The sequence below is a fragment of the Gossypium hirsutum genome, chromosome A10, assembly GCF_007990345.1.
Source record: "Gossypium hirsutum isolate 1008001.06 chromosome A10, Gossypium_hirsutum_v2.1, whole genome shotgun sequence".
Taxonomy (NCBI): domain Eukaryota; kingdom Viridiplantae; phylum Streptophyta; class Magnoliopsida; order Malvales; family Malvaceae; genus Gossypium; species Gossypium hirsutum.
In genome coordinates, this window is record NC_053433.1 from 92,933,128 (window position 1) to 92,953,945 (window position 20,818).

The 20,818-nt window shown below is 33.3% G+C and overlaps 1 pseudogene; it reads right to left on the bottom strand.

Annotated features, from left to right (window-relative positions):
• The window catches only part of LOC107895510 (glutathione S-transferase zeta class-like), a 35,784-nt pseudogene extending 15,716 nt beyond the window's left edge, over positions 1–20,068 (bottom strand).
• Positions 20,069–20,818: the final 750 nt, after the last annotated feature.

Consider the following 20,818-nt stretch of genomic DNA (forward strand, 5'->3'; position numbering starts at 1 on the left):
ATGAGTTGAACCAGGATCAATTAAAGCAAGCACACTAGTACTATAGAGAGTGAATGTACCAGTGATAACATCAGGGGAAGATGCCTCCTCACGTGCACGGATGGCATAAGCTCTGGCGGGAGCACGAGTCTCTGATCAAACAGCCATATCGAAAGTCCCTCTCTGACTACCATCCCTGCCTCTTGTATTTCTCGGTGGTCTACCTCTCGTCGTTGTACCACTCGATCTCACACTTTGCACCTTATTTTTCCCATCAAGTTCCGTGCAATCTCGAACAAAATGATCTCGCGAACCGCATCTATAGCAGGCTCTGTTAATAGACTTACCCCAACATTCACCTACATGTCGTCTTCCACATTGTGAACATTCGGGTTTTTCTTGCCGATTGTTGCCAACACTAGCAACCGAAGTAGCTCGAGAGTCCATTGATAGTCGCTCCTTAATAGAAATTCCTGTAGTCGTGTTTGATCTGTTAGTATCATCTCTGAACTTCTTTACAGCCGTAAAAATTTTTTACCTGCCGATCTTTTACGAAAGTCCCTAGCTTCATATTCAGCTTTCTTTTTCTCCTTTCCGAGCTCTTCAGCCTTGCAAGCTCGTTCAACCAGTGTTACAAATTCCTTTATTTCTAGAATACCCACCAGCAGCTTTAAATCTTCATTCAATCCCTCTTCAAATCTTTTACACATGGCAATTTCATCAGCTACACACTCCCGAGCATAACGACTGAGTCTTACAAACTCACGTTCATATTCGGATACCGTCAACCGGCCTTGTTTAAGCTCTAAAAATTCTTTGCGCTTTTGATCGATGAACCGTTGACTAATATACTTCTTACGAAACTCCGTCTGAAAGAAGTCCCAAGTAATTCGTTCTTTTGGGACAATCGAAATCAGGGTTCTCCACCAATAGTAGGCTGAATCTCGTATAAGGATATTGCACACTTTAGACACTCATCAGGTGTGCAAGACAGTTCATCGAAAACGCGAATGGTATTATCAAGCCAAAACTCAGCCCTTTCAATGTCATCAGTAGCTGTGGCTCGAAATTCCTCGGCCCCGCGCTTCCTTATCAAATCAATAGGAAGTTTACTCAGCCTTAAGGGATCAGTAGCTGCTGGTATTATAGGCACCGGAGGAGGATTATTTAAATTCGGAAATGGTTGAGCAGCCGGGTTTGTTCGGGCATATTGTGCAACCCACTCATTCATCATGGTAAAGAAGGCTTGCTTAGCCCCATCATCTTGATTACTCACAGATGGTTGAGGTTCAACAGGCGCTGTCCCTTGCGTGGGAGCAGGCGCTACACTCTCAACGTCATCCGCTAATGCTCTCTCCGGAGTGGATTCCATTTACTAACCAAAACCACAATTTCAACCGTCAGAAGTCATCACACTATCATATACTAGCATTATGCCATGTATAGCTAGACTCACACGCGCTACGGTAGTCCTAGAATCGACTAAACAGTAGCTCTGATACCAATAAATGTAACACCTCTAACCCGTATCAGTCGCCAGATTGGGGTTACAAGGTATTACTTGAACTAAATATCATTTTTTTTTTGTTTTAACATTCATACATGCACACACTTGGACTAACTTTTAAATCAAACTATTATTAATATCACATAGCCAATTGTAACTTTGACACAATCTAGTATAATATTAAAACATATAAACTTTATAAGTCAATACCTATATATATGTATTCAAAAACATGAATTACCCATATCAAGCCGTGAACATTTTAAAATAAACATATACATGTTCGATTATAACTAAACTACTTTCAATGCCATATCACATATAACTCATTAACCTATACAACAATCAAAATTCAAATAATCCATTCAATATGCAAAGCAAAAATCAAATCAATCCACTTCATACATTCAAGACATTAAACAAATTTAATACTCATAAAAATATATATATACCACTCCACCATAACACATTGCCAATTAACCACAAAGAGCTTAATCATAATCCAACAAAATCGAATTTAAGCATGTAAGTTAAGCCATTTTCTCATGGCCTTTATGTACAATGCTATCAAAACAACAAAGTCTCCCAAAATATTATCCTATACATGCCATAATGTTAACTTAGGATTAACTAAGAAGGGGTACCAAAACGTTGCTGGCAAGTGTGATGACTTCGAAGATGGTCCCGAGTATGGAGCGGATCGAAAAGAAATCTAAATAAGAGACAAGTGAACACACCAAATGAGTTTTCAACTCAGTAAGTCATAAGCCATATAATACAAACAATTAGCTGAATATGTCGATCTAGAATCTAGAAAGGTTAATAGATTATCGAAATTATCAATTCAACTACTAGTCAAGTCTTACTGTTAACTCAAGGTATCATATAACCGAATACCTTAATTCCTCCCTGTAATATTTAACAACGATGAAATAGATGTATTCATATACCTATAATTAAATTTTCATGTCCCCAATTTCCTATTCCGACAATAGTTTTGCCCTCCATTCAGTTCCTGCATTTATTTTATCAACAACCAATTTTGCGCACGTAGTGCTCAAGCAAGGAAATTCATATCCATAGTACCATGTTAACCCGCACACATAGTGCCTTAGTAATTCACATACATATTGACATTCCAATCCGCACACATAGTGCCATACAAATCCGCACACATAGTGCCATACAAATTCGCACACATAGTGCCATTCAAATTCGCACATAGTGCCAAAATCATTTCGTTTAAATAAGTGATTTATTCAATTAACTAAGTATAATCGGTCACATGCCTTTCAATCAAAAGAATACATAAACGAGAGTAATTCTTTCACGATATGCATACACCAATTATGTATAAAATAACCAAGTTTAATTGCTTATAGACTTACATCGTTTTAGATGAAACGGTTGCAATCGGCTACTCGATATTCTTTGCTTTGCCCTTGCTTGATTCCCCTCCTTTGGGTTCTTGAGCTATAATAAATAAATTAACTAATTTAATTACATTGCTAGTTAGTTATATCCCATAATATTAATGATTTCATATCACGAGAATCACACGGCTAAAATTTGATTTTTTTTCACCTTAGGCTTTTAAGCCATTCGGCTATTGTTCACCTAATACCACATTACTATCCATAACCCAATCAATATTTCAATAAAACACCTATATTTATATATATGTACATACGGTAACCACTCCTTGCTAATTACTCACATATATATATAAATTTAATAATTTCCATTTCATCTTATAACCATCGTTGTTCAAGACATTGAATCTTCAACTAAAGTTTATCTAATGTCTCAAGGCCGAATGCATATAAATTTTTAGCATACATATAAAGTTTATACTTTAAATAATTTATTCACATACTAACAAGCCGAATATCATCTTCACTAAACATTTAAACCATAATTCCTTAACAATCTTTTCACTTTCGGCATTGTCACTACCAAAATAACAATTGCACATCACTTTGTCATTTAACACAAAGTTTCAACACATAACCACCTTGACTGAATACTTCTAAAAACTATCAAAAGCTCCACATTTGTTCATACCATCATTTAAGTTCACCAATATCTATTTAGCTAGCTCATTTTCACCTTTCTAATATTTCTATCCAAAACATAAAAACACTATCTTCTTAGCATTTATCCATTATAACCGAATGCATTTTGTTACCAATTCAAAAAAAATTCACATATGGGTTATAATAAGAGCTTGACTACTAACTCAATTTTCATAAAATTTAATAAAAATAACATAAAATCCTACCTTAATTAACCCTTAAGATGGCCAAATGCCCTTGACATTTTCCTTCTTCTTTCCCTTATGTTTTCGGCAATGAGGATGGAAGAGAAACATTCTATTTCCTTGTTTTTATCACCCCCCACTTAATATATTATAACTTATTTTATATTATAACATATTTCAATTATATAATCTATTATTATAAAAAGCATATAATTATTGTATGCCAACCCCATTACCGTACCCATAATTTAAAAAGGTAAAATAGACATGCAAATTCACCCTTTTAGTAATTCAACAAATTAATCCCTTGGACATTTACCTACCACATTTTTAAAGTTCTCAAACAAGTCCTTTTTACTAATTTTACGTCCAAAAGACAAAATTAAAATACTAAATTTTCAAACATATTAATTCAGTCATTAAGCATATAAAATATATGTAATTAAATAAAAAAATAAATTTTTATGACTCGATTTTGTGGTCCCGAAACTACATTACGACTAGGGTCAAATTAGGGTTGTCACATATATAGTATTAAACTTCGACTACATACGTCAATCATTCATATTCTTTCCTTGAAATCAGACCAGACAAAGGAATAAAAACTAGGATAAGTAATTACCTTCTTAATTTGATTTGATAGATGTGGGGATATTATCATTATTTACCTTCTCTTAATTGTTTTACTCATTTATTAAATCCGATACCTTCTGGCTGAAATCATGTTTATTGCTGCAAATCTTATCAATGTAACCCATCAAACTACAAAATGAAACCTGTTTGTGGGAGGTTCATTAGATCCATTCACATCTGCCCAGTGACTTGAGGAGTTGAAAAAATTGACCAAAAAGGAGTTGAGGAGTTGATAATGAGCACAGCAGTGAAACCAAAAAGTAGGACCAACACTACTAATTTCCAAACTAGTTAGCCCATCTTGGTTGGAATATAGCCCTTCCCCCTGGGAATTAATGATGACCCTGCAACTCGATATTTTGTAGGTCATAATAAAAATTCAACTTAATTTTCCAATTGTGTAGTACGGTAATTAGACTTCCTTGGGGATGTTCTAAAACCATCCTAGAATGATAATTACGTCTATACATTTTTAAAAATGTTTGAAATGGCTTAAGGCGGCTGGCTGAAACATTGTTTCTTTAATAACTTACGAGTTAATAATTGTTGTCGAATATATGCTTTAACATGATAATCTTGTCTTATTATGTTTGCATTCATACTTTTAATTTTTTTTATTAATATACAACATACTAGTGCCTTCACATTACAACGTACTGTTATGTTTGTTTGTATGTATAAGCGTATATGCATGCTGATAACTAAAAAGCATATGATTGAAAAACACCTAACCCCCCAATCTTACTTGTAAAAGGCTACTACACACAAAAAAATTTGAAGTAATAAGATTCTAATTGATCTCAAATGAATTCTCTAGAAAAGGGTAGTCCTTTTAGCTTTGTCTCTTGTTGTCAATGGAATCTTTGAATTTGTTTAAGAAACTGAAAAATGTTAGTATTCAATTTTAAAGAGATGGTTAATTTGTCAAATCGATATATGATTGGGTTAGTTAAAAGTAAGCATCGGAAAAAATAAACCCTAAAAATTGTGGAGTGTCATCAACTCATCATATGCATTGACTCTTGGAAAAAATCACTCTCGTTTTTCTTGCCTTTCTCAACGGTTGGCAAACTATGGTAGAAATTTCTGCATGCTTTACCTGCTTTTTTATTATAATAATTTGGTTACTATCATAATATTATGAAGGTATTGACTTTAATTTTTGCATATCATCATATTAAACTAGTTCCCTTTAGCTGTTGCTGAAGGCTTTGAGTCACTTACTTGGAGAAAAATTAGCTTGAAAAATCTCATTGCTATTAGCTAAAAGGCTTAACAGCATTAAATTGAGTAGAGATATGCAACTGAGTCCTCTTTAGCTGTCAGTAAATGCTTTGGGTCACTGCCATTGGGGTTCTACATGATGATACTTGGCATCATGGTCAAAAGGAAATTTGCTGTATGTGTTATACAACCAGAAAGGGTTTAATTGTCTAAAATCACAACAGTGGCTTTGGATGTGGTAAAAAAATTTGTTATGGATTATATTTTAATTTATTGCTCTAGTTTGTGCTGGCTCTTGTCAAAATACTTGAGTTTTGATGTAAAGGGGTCAAAGAGCAACTCTCGTTGAAATAAATCATTTATCGTCATAGTATAAATAAATCCTTCTAACATTTTATTTGCAGTCTGCTTCTTGCATATGGGTTGTGTGGCTTAAACATAAGGAAGAGTACATGGTGTTCCATTTTTGCTATTCTGATTGTTACTGCTGTCATTGATTTCAGGCAGGACTTGTTCTGATGATCTAAAACTCTTACACCCTATTACTGTAAGGTTGCATCTAGCTGCTGTTGATCAGTTGGTGTTTCTACAAAATAATCTGAGGGGCTGCATTGAAGTGAAGGCTGCTAATCTTTACCAGCAACGGGCAAGGTCTAAACTGAGTAATTAGTGCAAATTCAATTTATGAGTTTGAAATTGGCAGCAACTGAGTAATATTACAGTAACCAAACAAGCAAAAACGAAGAAATTATCCAAAGGATTCATTAATTTATTTATTTATTTCATAATACATAAATATAAATTTGGTTTTTATCCTTAAATTAAATAATTAATAGCTTTTTGCTTTGGAAAATTCGTTAATGGATCATGTTTTTAATTCTTATTTAATTCTTGTTTATCCTTAGATTTTTTTTATTTCATGGTTGTTCATTGTTTGCAGGTGTAATTTAATTTGCTAGAATTGACTCTTCCATCCAATTTACAATTTCTAAGAGGTATGTATATTTAATTTGCTAAATCTTTATTTCTAGGAGATTATATTTAGTATGTATTCCATGAGCTAAGTACAAGGTAATTACAATTTCAAATAGGTATGTATATTTAATTTGTTAAATCTGTTTTTAACTTATTTTCTAATAGATCATTAATGGATCATGTTTTTAACTTATTTGAAGTCTGTCCTTTGATTATTTTTTTAATTTGCTTATGCTGTTTATCCTTAGAGACTTGTTATGCTGTCTTTAATTTTTTTAATTAGCTTATTCTACTTATCCTTGGGATCTCTTTGCTACTGGTTCCAATGCGTATGTTCTTACTTACAATAATACTATAAAAGGGATCATTTCTGCTCAATTTAAAACCTTTTAATAATATTATACCTCTCGACATGTATGCTTGCCACGTGAATTTTTTCTACCATATTTTTGTAACTTCTATCACGATTTTTAATAAATTTATTTATTGATATAATATGTCCCATCTAATATACAAATATTTCTATCACGATTTTTAATAAATTTATTTATTGATATAATATGTCTCATCTAATATACAAATATTTTTATCACGATTTTTAATATATTTATTTATTAATATAATATGTCCATCTAATATACAAATATTTAATAAAATATTATATATAGTTTTTAACTTAAATTTAAGTTATTATTGAAATATTCTCGTCCGTTTTATAACAAATATTATTGTCCGTTTTATCACAAATATTATCGTTCGTTTTATCATTTAAGTTAAACTTTTTTTTCAAAATAAATCATAGCTTTTAAGCTAAATACGGATGTCCACACAGTGCTTTAACATGTACTTAAGAAAAGATGACTTGTAAAACATAAATTAAATTAAGTGTGGACTATTTTAACTGCACATGTGATTTGTCAAATAAAAATGAACGACATGTATATTATTTAATTAAAATAATTTTTATAAAAATTATTTAATTATATATTATTTAATCCCGCAACTTACCTGTAGATACTTAATACTTGATACTTGATATGTATTATCCATGTGATTTTCCACATCGTCAAATAAAAAACTTACATAATACATAAATATATTTGATATCATAATTTACATAACTTAATAAACGTACATAACTTATATAACTTAGATAAATATATAACTTATATAACTTACATGGCTTATATAACATACATAACTTATATAACTTATATAACTTAGATAATTATATAACTTACATAACTTATATAACTTACATATATATATAACTTACATAAATATATATCATATCATAACTTACATAACTTACATATATATAACTTATATAACTTACATAACTTATATAACTTAGATAAATATATAATTTACATAAATATATATCATATCATAACTTAAATAACTTACATAATACTTAAATATATATCATTCATATCTTACATAACTAGCTTACGAAACTTACTTAACTTACATAATACATAAATCTATACTTGAAAATGTCGTAACTTGCCTGAATTAGTTTATACCCAGTTGAGACTAGATATTTAGTATAATGATATGATTTAAATCAATTGAGAACATTTAAGTAACTGTAATATGTTGTCAACTTTAGATTTCAAGATCTACGAAATGGATAGGAGTTGGATGAAATTGTCAAGGGTAAGCAATGCCTATCAAAATGGAGTACAAACTTTTTTAAATTTTTCATTTCAAAATGCAAGCCAAGAGAATATGATTCTTTGCCCTGTAAGAAGTGTGGCAACATCAATTGGCATTTTCGTGAAGTTGTCTACGAACATCTAATTGTTGATGGCTTTATTCGGAGGTATAAAAAATGGATTTTCCATGGAGAGTGTACATCTATTGGAACTTCTTCAACGATTAATTCGACTTATCCTGATACTGATTACCATCAGTATGTTAGACAAAATGACATAGAAGATATGTTGCGGGATGCATTTAATATGCGTAGTCATGGTGAGCAATCGTTTCCAACTGACTTTATTGCATCCGATGATTGTAATATTGGTGGAAATGTTTTTTTGCGAAATGGGAACAAGTGCACCTAATGAGGAGCCAAATGAAAAAGCGGCGAAGTTCTACAATTTACTTAATGAAATGAATGAAAAACTTTACGAGGGATCAAAATATTCGAAATTGTCCTTCTGCATTCGTCTATTTCACTTAAAATGTTTGGGAGGGTGGACCGGAAACTCTTTTACAATGCTGCTAGAGTTTCTGAGAGAGATGTTTCCGTTTGCAAAAATTCTCCAGTCTTGTCAAGATATGAAGAGACTAATAAAAAATCTGGGCCTTGGGTACGATAAAATTCATAATTGCCCAAATGACTGCATGTTGTACTGGGGTGATCAAAAAAACCAACAGTCTTGCCATGTTTGCGGTAAGTCTCGTTGGATGAATAGTAATACAGAAGATGTGAATACAGATGAAGGTGGAGCACGGTTAAGAAAGAAGCCAGCCAAGGTCTTGCGATATTTTCCCCTAATACCAACACTTCAAAGGCTTTTCATGTCATCAAAGATAGCCGAATCTATGAGGTGGCATAATGATCAATGGATCGATGATGGATTATTAAGACATCCTGCGGATTCTTTAGCTTGGAAATCATTTGACAGTAAATTTTCAAGCTTTGCAAGCGATCCTCGGAATGTGAGGCTTGGGCTAGCAGCTGACGGCTTTAATCCATTTAAAATCATGAGTACTTCGTACAGTACTTGGCCTGTAGTGCTTGTTCCTTACAATTTGCCTCCATGGATTTGCATGAAGCAGTCTTCATTTATTTTATCAATGATTATCCCTAGAGAGAAAGGTCCCAGAAAAGATATTGACATCTATTTGCAGCCACTTATTGAAGAGTTAAAACAATTATGGTCGGGTGTTGAGACATATGATGTATTGAGAAAGGAGAACTTTAATTTACATGCAGCTTTGTTGTGGACAATTAATGATTTCCCGGCTTATGCTAATTTATCAGGTTGGAGTACTAAAGGACGTTATGCTTGTCCTTATTGTGCTGCACAAACTTGTTCGAAGTGGTTGTACAAAGGGAAGAAGTTCTCTTACATGGGCCATCGTCAGTGGTTAGATGGAAATCATAAATTTAGATTTCAGAGGACTCTATTTGACGGTACTGAAGAGTACAGAGAAGCTCCTGAGCAAACCATTGGATCTAACATCTTGTTTATGTTAAAAGATATGAATTTTAGTTATGGGAAGATGAATCAACCACCTAACACGCAAACAAAGAGAAGATCGAGGGATGAATCTGATGATGAATCTGATGGAGAGGATGACCCTAATGAGGCGGACTTATGGAAAAAATGAGTATTTTTTTTAGTTGTCTTATTGGGAGCACAACATTTTACGCCACAATCTTGATGTCATGCATATTAAGAAGAATGTCTGCAAGAACATAATTGGGACAATTTTGAATGTCGATGGAAAATCAAAAGACAATCTTCAAAGCCGACTTGATTTAGTTGACATGAGAATTCGACGTGATCTTCATCTTCAAGTACTTCCGAATGGGAAATATCGGTTGCCGCCTTCTATTTTTTCAATGTCAAAGAAAGAGAAAGAAGTGTTCTGCATAGTCTTGAAGGATATAAAGGTCCCAGATGCATATGCGTCAAATATATCTCGATGTGTGAGTCTCAAAGATCAAAGATTATATTCATTAAAATCACATGATTACCACATCTTGATGCAAGATTTACTCCCAATTGCTTTACGATGTTGTATGTCAAAGAATGTAACGTCCTGTATAATTGAACTATCCAATATAATGAAAGCCATTTGTGGCAAAGTTTTGGATGTTGAAGAACTTGAGAAAGTACAGGATCGAGCGGCTTTGACTTTATGCAATTTGGAGAAGATCTTTCCACCTTCCTTCTTCACTATTATGGTACACTTGGTAATCCATCTCCACCACGAAGCAATACTCAGTGGACCGGTTTTTTATCGATGGATGTATCCTATAGAAAGGTGCTAATTTATTTCTCAAGTATTCATTCATTCACCTCTATACATTTAGTTACAGATTTTGATAAATATTGTATATCGTGTTTAGGTTCCTAAGCAAATTGAAGTCATATTGTCGCAATAAGCATTATCCAGAAGGATCAAATACTGAAGGCTACTTGGCAGAGGAGTGCATGACCTTCTGTTCTAGATATTTAGAAGATGCTGAAACACGATTAAATAGACCAAGTAGAAATGTTGGGCTCAATGATCATAACTTGGCCGAAACTTATTTATTCCAAAGTTATGGAGAACCAATTGGCAAAGTTGAAATTGAAGAATTAGATGACATATCGTGGATACAAGCATATCGATATGTACTTTTTCACCATGATTTAGTTGAACCGTTACGCAAGTAAGTTCTAAAATTTCCTCATATATTCGTTGTTTTGATTTGTTTATCTTCTAACCAATTAAACTTGTTTTTAACATAGTGAGTACAAACAAATTTTGAGATCTCGTGCACGCTCTCGAAGATTACAACATCGAGAGATTAATAAGTTATTCACAGAATCTTTTCATGAATGGTTAAGCCAAATGGTATGTAACTAAAGTGAATAAGTTACATATAATCGCGAAATTTAGTTAATAAAATAAGAATGTTTTTACATAATACATTTATAATTATTCAATTTACTTTCGATTCAATAGGTTTGGAGTGGGAAGGACGTCAATGATGAAGTTAAATGGCTTTCCCAAGGTCTGAACAGAGTAATAAAAAGATATAGTGCCTTCCTCATCAATGGATACAGATTTCATACAAAGTATCGTGAGAGAATGAGGAGAACTCAAAATTGTGGAGTTGTTGATTCTTCAATTACAAGTTATGCTAGTGCTAAGGACAGTAATCCGATTGAGGGTAATATGGAGTATTACGGACTTCTTACCGACATTATTGAGTTGGATTACTATGGCAGATGGAAAGTTGTCTTATTTCGGTGTGATTGGGCTGATGTTAATACTGCTCGAGGAATTAAAAAAGATCAATTTGGTTTTACAATGGTGAATTTCTCTCGCTTGATTCACACTGGACAACAATTGATGGACGAGCCATATGTATTTTCGTCTCAAGTGAAACAAGTTTTTTATTCGAAAGATCCAAATGATGAGGATTGGTATGTTGTACTCCGGAACACCCTTAGAGACTTGTTTGACATGGGAAATGGAAGTAGAGATGACATCGTCGAAAGATCAGAAACATTACCTTTTCCAGAACAAAACTTAGATGAAAATATCCCTAGTACTAGTACACAACATCAATGAGTTCGACATGATGTGGATGAAGATATTTACGAATAATTATGTAGTAAGATTTTACGATTTTTTAATTATATAATATTATAATTTTAATCTTGCTCATGTTATATAATTTAACTATTTTATATGTACTATTATTGTTGTAATTTGTTACTAAAACTTTAACTATTTTATGTGTATTGCAGGAAAAATGTGTAAAAGAAGATTACAATATTTAAGTATTGTCCAGAATACTCCAAATTCGGAAGAAGGAAATAGTGAACAGCAGACAGTTGTTGGATCTTCGAATGTGCCGGAGACACTTGACGAGCCTGAAGAATTTCAAAGTAATGTTAAGTTCATTTTACATGTGTTGACTTTTATTATTGATTTATTTGTCAATTTTAATATAATTATAGTATATCATTTTTCAGCTAAAAGTGGTGGGACACGCAGAGTTCGAGGACGTACGCTGCTTAGAGATTTATACGACTTAGATCCTGTCGAGCGTGTCAAAGTAAGTAGAAATACTCATGGTCAGCCTGTTGGATCTGAAGCACGACTTTTAGCAGGCTATTTGGGCATTTTAGCACGAAATGCCAATATGTTGCCCATCAACTACGAATCATGGCATCACATGCCTGATAGCAACAAAATCAGGCTCTCGCTAATATTAAGGTAACAAAATGTGAATGTAATTTATAATACTTTGGTTTAAGTTTCATTTATATTTACATTCTAAACTTGTGTTTTTTTAGGAGAGATTTGCTTTAGAGGTCTCTGATGATTATATCAAGAAGGCATTGGGTAAAAAATGGAGAGACAATAAAAGCACTTTAAAAAAATAATATTTTAAGAAAAACATAAGCCTCGAGGAAAAATTGAGAAATGTCCCGCCGAGAATGCTAAGGTACCAATGGGAAGATACGGTTAGATTCTGGAATTCAAAGAAAGGAGAGGTATTACGTATTTCCAAACTCTTATATATAGTGTTTACTATATACGTAATAATAATTTCATTGTGTAGGACCATGAGCGAATTGGAACAAGCAGCAGACAAAAACAAAAATTCACGCACACGGCAGGGTCGAGAAGTTTTGCTTCTGTAGCTGAGGTCGAGGTATTATGAATTTATTAATTCTTTCAAATATTAATAACTTTCTACTATTAAATAATATTTTTACTACTATATTGTAGGAAGTCAAATCTGGACAAAAAGTTGGACGCCTTCAGCTTTTTGAGATTACGCATAGGAAGAAAAATGGATCTCCTATGACATCCGAAGCTGGAGAAATTATGGTATATTTACTTAATAATATTTGATTTATTCTAAATATTTATAATGTTTAATTATAATTGTTTAATTCAATTCATCATTAGTAGTTTTAAATAATGTTAAGTTATGTTGCATTCCTTTTTTATTATATATTTCGTTTCTAACTCTTTAATTGATTTTTTAGGAGAAACTAAAGGAGAAGAAGGCGGAATATGAAGCAATTACTTAGACTGATAGTTCTGTTAGTCTTGAGAACATTGATAACAGAATTATCACTGAAGTTTTGGGTCCTGAAAGGTACGGTCGGGTTCGATTTCAAAGATCTGGTGTTATCCCGACCCAATATTTTGGATCCGGCTCCCAGCAATACATGCCTTCCGGAAGTCAAGCTCAAGCTGAAGTTCAGAGGTTAAGAGACCAGATAGCTCAGATGCAAGCGAACATGGTTGAGCAAATTGCCGAGGTTCAACGAAAATATGAAGAACTCCAGCAACACTTAGAATGGAGGCAACAGAGAGGAAGGCAGCGGCAGCAGCGAGGGAGGCAGAGGCACGAACGAGGGAGGCAGAGGCAGCAGCGATGGCAGCAGAGCAGAGAAAAAAGTACGATGACCTTCAACTACAGCTTCAGCAGATGATGCAGATGTTTCAGCAATCGCAAAAGCCGCCATCTTAGACATTAGTTTTCTCATTGTAAGAATGTTTTTAACTTTGTCACGTTTAACATTATTGTAAGAATATTTTAAATTATACTTTATTTATTAATTATATCATATATCTTTCGTTAAATTTGAAGTATCATTTAGAATTAATGTTTTTTGTTGTATTTTTTACGCTAAATTTGTTGTTTTTGGCTGCATTTTATACTATATTTGTTGTATTTGGTTGGATTTTAATGCAGGAAGGGCTAGATATTGGTGAAAAAATATATTGCAAATCTGCCAAAATTAGCGGCGTTTGTGGGAAAAGCGCAGCTAAAAGTAATGGCTTTTAGCGGCATTTGCCAAAAAACCGCCGCTAAAAGCCATGACTTTTAGCGGCACTTTCCCAACAAACGCCGCTAAAAGCCATGACTTTTAGTTGTGCTTTCCCAACAAACGCCGCTAAAAGTCTATTTTCTTATAGTGTACAAGTACTTTTCGAGAAAATTTTATTGCTATAAATATTACAAACCAACTCAGTTTTCAAATTTTTATTTTCTGTTGTGATAGAGAATCATTTTCAAACTGAATTTTTTCTAACAATGTAAACTTAATACATCAATTTATGGACTTAAACAAGTTCAGGATAGTGGTACATCGAGTTTAATGATGCCATTAAGTCTTTTGTTTTTCATGAAAGCATTATTGGTAGGTGTATATATCAAAAGATCAATGGAAGCAAGTTTATATACTTAATTCTATGCATTGACAATATTTTGCTTGCTGCAAATTATTTAGGTTTGTTGCATGATACAAAAGTTTTTCTCTTAAACATACAAATGTGTGAAGGAAATAAAATATACCATGATATATCACATTGATTGTTAGGATTATTTCATACAAACATATCTAGGAGTTATAAAGAGATTTAATATGCATAATTGTTGAGGAATTGTTCCTAAATAAAAAGAGGGATAAATTTAGTCTTAGGCAATGTTCAAATAATGATATAGAATAAAAAAATGAATCAATTCCTTATACATATGTCATGAGCAGTTTGAACAAATAATTACATGCTCGTTTATAATATATCTAAGTAGTTGAAAGTAAATTTGGATTTAAATTTTTTTTTAGTAAGGATGCCTTAGATAGTAGCAATTACACTTTTGGTTATTTATTTATTTTTTTATTAAAAGAGTCAAATAATAGGAAAGTGCTAAATAATATGTTATTGCATCATTTATGATGGAAGCAGAATTTGTTCGATGTTTTGACGCTACAATTCATGAATTGTGATTGTAGAACTTATTTTAGGACTTGGGTAGTCGACTTGACACCATTACCAAGTTGCTAAAAATTTATTGTGATAATTTCACAGTAGTATTTTCTCCAATGACAAAAAATATTACAAAAGTGCAAAACATACGAAGTTAAAATATCTTATCATTAAGAAGGAAATCCAAAAGTAAAGAGTGTCTATAAAACACATTTAAACCGATCTCATGATTGTAGATATGTTAATTGAAGTCTTACGAAAACAATGTAAAGAACATCTACATAGAATATCTCTGGGTTGTATTAATGAATTATATTTTATGATAATGAGACACTTTGAACTTAGTTATTGTGTTTCTTATATAACATTGACCTATTTTATGTTTAATGTAATTGTGTGCAGATAAATTTTAAAATTATTTGAAATAGGAAAATCTTTATAAGATATTATTATGGTCATGATTTGATATGTATATTATTTAAAGACCTATTATATATTGGATTATAATTTCATAGCATATGGAAGGGGTATGTGATTTAAACTATATACAAACTTCATTACTCACAGTTGCAATTCACTATAATATGGTAATAATGATCAATGTTATATATTATTTCTGTGTGCTCAACATTTATTCTATTAATTTTTTTTTTTTACATTGAGGCAAGTGGGAGAATGTAATATTTTAGTCCAACTTTATGGACTCCGTCTAAAATCAAGTAGCCCATTTTAAAATGATTAAGCATTATACTTTAACAGAAGTTAAATCTTGTTCGATCATTCGCTTAGTTGATGAATGTATCTGATTAAAGGTTAAATCATTATAAATTGATCTATCTCTATCTACCTATTAGGGTTACATAAACAAATGAAAAAAAATACAGAAAAATTATAGACTACATCACTTAGGATTTGTGTGATCAAGAGAAAAAGTCAAGAAGAAATCAGTTTATTGTGGTGTTCTTCTCTGTCAAATTCAATAGTCGACTACAATTCCTTATCAGGTAAATCTTTATATTTTGTAAAATTTTGTTATTCCAAAAATCCTAAAATTATTATTTATGCAATATTAAGTTTTTTGTATGCATAATATCAAATTTATAAAGTTTTACAGATTTACCATGTAAACTGAGCATGAAGTTGTATATATAAACAGGAGAGGATGAAAAAACCAAGGAACCTTCATCTCTAGTCGCATATCTTCCAGCATGATCTTTTAACAGCTTCTCAAGTGCTGAAACAAAGAAACATTAATCAAATCAAATGCTAAATCCACTAGAGTAAACAATAATCCTCATGGCATTTAACCGTAGGAGGATGCCTTACTAATCACTTACCTTCAAAGCCTTTCTCAATATGAAATTTTGTCCAAGGAATTTTCTCATCCGGACTTACTTTTTCCTCAATGTACTCCTAGACAGGGGAAAGTGGCAACTCAAATGCAATTCCTAAATATTTTAATAATACCAAAAAAGAAGATATGTCTGCTTTCATAAATGAAATGAACACATAAGACAAACGAACCAATACAACTTGATTCTGAAGAGGCTGAATGCTAAAGCAAACAATATTTTCAGCCTATAAAATGATGCGAGTACTCATTAGTGTAGCGCAAATTAGTAAAATATAGTTATTTAATCATACAAAGCTAAGTAGGACGAGGAAAAAAAAAGGTAAAGAAAAAGTGAATCAAAGAAGGAAAGCAGAGACCTGGAAATTGAGTGCCTTCTTTGCAAGATCAGATGGAAATAAAGGGTGTTGAGGGTATTTCTCCTCCAAATACTGTTGGATCAAAATTTTGATTTATCCAAAGCAAACCATTCAAGCCAAGTAATGAAAAGAATAGGGTAGTGGAACAGGAAAATGACCATAAAAATTGTAAGAGTCTAAAATGATAATGTCACCATCCACCAGCACCGGCACATAACCAATAGGATTCAGCTTTTGGAATTCTACCCATTTTCCAAGTTTCCACAATGTTTTAATTACAATAATTAATGAATTAGTGCAACCAGCAAAAATGAAAAAACAGTTCTTACCAGGACTGAATTGCTCCCCCTTATGTAAGTTAACGGGTATGTACTAGTATTCCAGACCTGCAAAACGAAAAGAACGCGGAAACTAATAGTTGCAAGTAATAGACTAAAATGGAGAAAAGAATCCATAGGAAAGCTACCTTTAAGGTTAAGGGAAATAATGATACGACAGCAGCAGGAGCTCCTGTTCATAAAATCTGCTTGTTAATAAAATCAGATTATTTTCCTTATTTCTAGGCATATAGTTGATGCACATCAAAGTTTTAGTGGTTGAAAATTATGGATTTATTTTGTTTAGCTTTTTTCTCTAGTTGTTAGTGCCTATTTTTAGTTTTTCTGTTATGTAAAAGCCTATATAAATAGGCTCTTGGATTATGAATCAATGTACTCATCATCTTAGTTTTCCATTTCCTTATTATCTTTGTCTTGCTATGATCTCTTTTAGTAAGTTAACAGTGGTAGTGAGAGGAAAAAGTTCCTATGGCTTCTGAAAATTTTGTGCAGCTAGCTCTTCCATGTTTTGATGGTCACTATGATCATTGGAACATGTTGATGAAGAACTTCTTGCGGTCTAAGGAATATTGGCAGGTCATTGAGCACGATGTAACAGCATCAACAAATGGAGAAAGGCTTAGAGAAGCACAGCAAAAGGTCTTGGAACGGCTGAAACTGAAACATTTGAAAGCAAAGAATTACTTATTTCAAGCTATTTATTATTCGATCCTAGAAACCATTCTTTGCAAAGAAACTTCCAAGGATATTTCAAGCGTGCACAGCTTCAGGTCCTATGGAGGGACTTTGAGGTTCTTCAGATGAAGGATGGTGAGTCTATTATAGACTATTGTGCACGAACCATGGGAATCGCAAATAATATGTGATTTCATGGTGAGAAGATGAATGACACAACCATTGTCGAGAAGATACTGCGGTCTTTATCACCAAAGTATGAGTATGTTGTTTGCTCAACTAAAGAATCTAAGGATACTGATGCACTCACTCTTGATGAAATTCAGAGCTCATTTTTGGTCCATGAGCAGAATATTAACAGAACTTCTACCTCAATAGAGCAGGCTTTGAAAGTTTCAACTCATTACTCTTGATGAACTCACTCTTGATAAACTTCAGAGCTCCTTGTTGGTCCATGAGCAGAAGATGAACAGAACTTCTACCTCAATAGAGCAGGCTTTGAAAGCTTCAACTCATTCTTTCAGAGGAAGGGGTAGAGGTCGAGGAAAGGGAAGGGAAGGGGAAGAAGTAGAAGAGACAGTTGGAATAAAGATGGTAGTAGGCATGCCAAACCAAATGATAAAGGCAAACAATGGGATCAACAATTTGACAAATCAAACGTAGAATGTTTTAGATCTTATAGGTTTGATCATTATCGTTCTGAATGTCGTACTAATCTGTCTAATGACAAGGAAAAGGGAGAAAAGTCAAATTTTCTAGAAAAAGAAGAAGTTGAAACCTTGTTGATGGCAGTTCATAACAAGCAAGAGGAGTCGCAAAACATATATTTATGGTATGTGGATACGGGGTGTAGCAACCATATGTGCGGTAATAAGTCTTCTTTCTCTTATCTAAATGAAGATTTTCACACTACTGTGTCTTTTAGAGATAAATCTATTGTTCATGTAGTGGAAAAGGGTGACATTAGTATAAGAACCAAGAATGGTTTTGTAGAGACAATTTCCAATGATTTCTTTGTACCTGCTTTAAAAAGTAACTTGTTAAATGTTGGTCAATTGTAAGAAAAAGGATATGTGATTATGATATCAAAAGGTGTTTGTGAAATTTATGATCCTTCCAGAGGTGCTATTGTAGTGGTTCCTATGAATACCAACAGGTTGTTTCCATTAGTGATTGATTGTGTTCAACCTTGATTGATTGTGTTTGGCATTTACGCTATGGTTATCTTAATTTAGGGGGTGTGAAGACTCTTAGACAGAAAGAGATGGTCTGCGGTCTTCCTCAAATTGTCATTCCATCCCAGGTGTGTGAAGATTGTGTTGTTAGCAAACAACATCGTGAACAATTTTCCAAAGGAAAGTCTTGGAGAGCAAAACGTGTGTTGGAATTGGTTCATTTAGATATTTGTGGACCAATAAAACCATCATCTAATGGAGGTAAAAATTATTTCCTTACTTTCATTGATGATTATTCTCAAAAAGCGTGGGTTTACTTCTTGCAGGAGAAATCAAAAGCATTTAATATATTTACTAGCTTCAAAGCACTTGTCAAGAATGAAATCGAGAAAACCATTCAAGCTCTTTACACTGATCGTGGTAGAGAATATTGCTCCAAGAAATTTGAAGCATTTTGTAAAATTCATGGCATTCGAAAAGAGCTTACCACTGCATATACCCCCCAACAAAATGGCGTATCAGAGAGGAAAAATAGAACTGTAATAGCCCAAATCTGCCCGGGCCCAAGGTTAAATAAATAAAACCAAAAATAGAAAATAAATGAATGTTTATTTAAACAATCCATTTACAATAAATAGGCCTTAGGACCTCATAAGCCCAAATGCAAAAGTCTCATACCCGGTTACAACCCAATAGCTTAAACTACCCTAATTATACCCTTAACCAAAACACAATGGCCCCAGCAGACTCATTACACCCAGGGGCCCAAGTGGCCCAAGTGACTTTAGAGAAACAGGAAACCCTAGGGTCTCCTGAAGACTGCAGCGCCGTAGCGTCTTCTGGAAGCCTCAGGGAGCATCTGTTCAACTCCCCAAATCAAGGCCATCAATGCACATTGACGCACCATTAATGCGTTGTCCAGAAGCTTGTCCCTCTCACGACCGAGCACCGTGACTCTGGCCTCGCCGTGATTTACGGCCGAATCAACTCCGGTGCCAAATTCTCCGTTGATACCTGCGAAAGAAAGAAAGAACCACAGCAGCAAACAAAGCAAATATGGAAAGATATAAAAGATTTCTTTCCTAGTTTATGTAATAACAGCAGTGGCTATAAAAGCCCAAATCAAAACAATGTAAAGGGACCGAATTTTGACAGAATAGAAAATATACTTACACATATTCATTCAGAGGGTTACAAGCAGTTTTAAGGTGATATATATACTTCATGTTCTACTATTTTTTTTTATGAAATATTTAGCATCATCAGCAAATCGACTACTAAAATATTAAAACGGAAGAGTTAACTGTATTTTCACCCAGAAAGGATGAGGGTTTTTTAGCCCTCCGATCACCGTGCGCGGAGGCCTTCGCTGTGGCGCGTGGGCGCGTAACGACTGAGAACAGGGGCCCAACGAGGCTCTAAGACCGACCCCAAATCCTCCCACAGAGGATTTCTCTGAGTTTTTTTTTTTAAACCAGGCTTCTAAATGATTTTTTTGGTCGAAATTTGGCTTATATAGCCCAAGAGAAACTACACCGTTTTAGCTTAGTCTGATAAGCTTAAAACGACGACGTTTTAAGGCCCCAGGATCCGCGCGTTGACCCGAATAACCGGGGAGGATCCGCGTGTTTTTTGAGAATTGGGTTAATTACCCAATTGGTCCTTCCACCTTTTTGTGTTTAAAATTTTATTTTATTTTATTTATGATTTAGCCCTGATATTTTGCTTCAGTTTTAATTTAGTCCTTACAGTAACTGTTTAAAGTCCTAGATTAAAACAATGCCGTTTAGGGACAAGGGAAGCCGTTTCAATTAGGTCTGATATCAGTTATTCTCTTTTTAAATTAGCCTCTGACTTTTTATTTACGTTCAAT